Here is a 3,296-nt window from a genome sequence, read left to right on the forward strand (position 1 = left end):
AAATGACAAAACACTTAGGAATACATTAACAAATATAGCTACAGGGTCTATATGAAGGAAACTCTGAAATTTTATTAAAGGACATAAAACCAGAACGGAATAAATGGAAAGATATGTCGTGTTTCTGGATGGCGAGACTTTTTAAAATGTCACTTTTATAAATTAACATATAAATTTAATGCAGCTCCTGTCAGAATTCCAGAGGACTTTATTTTGTAACTGGGTAAAATGATTGCTGAAATAGTAGTCTTTAAACAAAAAAAGCGAGGGGAGAACATGATTTATAAATATACCGTAAACAGCAATGGTAATGATTCTGGTACAGGACTACATGGTAGAGCAAAATAGAATCTAGAAACAGATTCGGCTGTGTGTGGGAAGTTATTCTCTGAGTGAGGAAGAAGCAGCCGGGACCCATCTAGCATCCTGGACTCCTCATTCTCTGCTAACTTTTCCTCAGCACCACCCCAGGCACATGTGCGGGGTTAGAACCTCGACCTGTCCCCAAATCTCTATGGCAAGTATCTCTGCGACACTGCTCTTTCCAGCCCACCCGCCTTGGTTTCTCCATGCCGGAATATTTGCCCCTACTAAGCACGCCATCCTTTCTTTTTCCTCCTCTGTCAACAATCACTGACCTTATTTCCCTCTTTATCCCCTTTGGATTCCATAATGCATCATTGTATTAATAATGTTTATCCCTTGTACCTACTTTTAGATAACTTGTACGTCTATATCCCATTTCACTCCCTTGGGAAGATCCCAGCCCTGGTTAAATTAAACTTTTCACCCACTGAACATGCCTAGAAAAAAAAATACACAGCTAAACTGGCCTCTACTTTTGACTCCAAATTTCAAATAATCAGTTTGCACTACTTGTCAATTGTGCTATGTCCCCCTAATAAAGGTTCTTTCCTGCTCTGCTAATTATTTCCCCGCTGCTCTTCCCTCCAACCCTCTCCGCTGTCTATCTTAGTGCTGATCTGCTTTTTTTACGTGCACAACGCAGAAGCAACAGGAGAGAGCGCTCACACACTCCTGGCCCCACCTACACGCCTGTCCCTGTCTGTGCCCACAGAGGGTCTCGCCGGGACGCAGCGGCTGCACTATCTCTCTCAGTGGATGCCACAGCTTCTCACCGACTCACGAACTTCGTCCCTACAAGCTTCCCTTCCTATCTCCTCGCTCTCTAGTGGATCGCCCCCATCGACACACAAACATCCCGTGACATCTCCCGTCCTGTCTCTTCCCAGACCCACTAACCCTTCCGCTATGACTCCATTCTAGCAAGATTTCTGTTCTCTCTGCCTCCACTTCCTCCTTTCCCACGCTCGCTTTAACCCACTCCCATCAGGCTGTCACCCCCCACACCTCCAAAATCTGTCAAGGTCACCAATGAACTTCATAGGACCAAATCCAAGTGTGAATTTCTGCTGCTGTGTGTCTCCACTCTTAGCGCAGGGGACGTGTCTAAAAGCACGTTAGACCGGAGGATGCTCGGACTCTGGGGCCCGACTGGTACTCTTGAATCAGCTGTGAAAACCTGGGCAGGTTACTTACCTCCCTGTGCCAAGGTTTCCTCATTTGTAAAAAGAGGACAATAATTCTTTTCTAATACCATGTTATAGGGTCTGGGAAGGATTCTATGATTTAATATGTGTAAAGCACTTTGAAATTGCCTGGCATACCATGAGCATTCAATAAATGTTGGCTATTGTTCGTATTGACTGTTCCCTTCTTCTTGAAACCTTTTCTTAGACTGATTTCCACACACTCCCAATTTTTCTGGCAGTTTCTCCTCTTAGTGTCTAAATAGCAAAAGGTCCTAGGATTTATTACTTAGCACCTTCTTATTCAGTATCCATCTATTTATAGATATATTTTCTCCCTCGGTGATCTCCTATGTGTCTATGGCTTTAAATTTCATCTATGTGCAAATGGTTCTCAAATATATATATTTCCAGATCTCTCCTCTCCCCTGAGCCCCAGACTCTTATACCCAAATGTCTATTCAAAATTTCCACTTGGATATCCAACAGGCAACTCAAATTTAATAAGTCCAAAATAATTTTCCACCCCAAATCTGTTTCTCCCTCTGTATTTCCCATCTTATAAGGGAACACCAATCCCCAGTTGCTAATGCTGAACACCCAGGAATCATCCTTTGATTCCTCTCTTTTCTCCTCTAATCTATTAGCACATCTTACTGTGTCTGCCTTCAGAATAGATCTGGGGACTGACTGCTTCTCACCACTTCTCATGGCCACCCTCAGTCCAACCCACCCTCATCCCTTCGTTAGACTTTGCAACACACTACAGGTCTCTGCTTCCACTCTTGCTTCCAAGTATCAGTTAAGTGCATTTTTGAAACAAGTACCAGATCACATTACTTCTATGGCAAAGTTGGCTCATTATCTTCCCAGTAACCATCCAACACTTCTTCCGTACTTACAGAACTTTTATGCCATTGAGGACAGCAGTGTGCCTAACCCAGACTGTATTTTTAAGCTTTCTGTAGAGTTAGGTGTGGCCAGGTGATTACGTTCTAGACAGTGAAGCAAACGGGAACAGAAGTTTTATGTAAATCTTTAGAAAGTTGCCCCGAAACGGAGCTGACCCAGTAGGAAGACTGCCCTTCGTTCTCCGTTCCTGCCGCCCGGAATATGGATATGCTAAACAGGCCTCTGCTATCCTGCAGCCCATTTGGACCAGGAGGTAGTCTTGAGGATGGAAGCCTAAGGAGAGAAATGACCAACGGAGAGACACCTCCAACAACCTCAAATGACCATTTCTGGACATCTCTTATATAAGAAAATAAACCCTTGCATGTTTGAACAACCACCATTTTGAATTTTCTGTTATATACATGTGAACCTAATCCTAAATAATACAATTTCTCTATTTTTTAAATCAAGCATACCACCTCAAGTATTTTTTGTGGTGAGAATTTTTTAAAAATTGATACATGATATTTGTACGTATCTATGGGATACATGTGATACTTTGATACATGCATAGAATGGGTGACGATCAAGGCAGGGTATTTCGGGTGTCCATCACCTTGGACATTTGTCATTTCTTTGTGCTGGGAACATTTCAAATCCTCTAGCTATTTTGAAATATACAACATATTGTTGCTAACTATAGCCACCCTACTCAGCTATGGAACATTAGAACCTATTCCTTCTATTTAGCTGCATGTTTGTACCCATTAACCAACCTCTCTTCATTCTCCCCACACACACCCTTCCCAGCCTCCCGTAATTATCATTCTACTGTCCACCTCCATGAGATGA

Source organism: Propithecus coquereli, unplaced genomic scaffold (genome assembly GCF_000956105.1).
Source record: "Propithecus coquereli isolate 6110/MARCELLA unplaced genomic scaffold, Pcoq_1.0 Scaffold45, whole genome shotgun sequence".
NCBI classification, from domain to species: domain Eukaryota; kingdom Metazoa; phylum Chordata; class Mammalia; order Primates; family Indriidae; genus Propithecus; species Propithecus coquereli.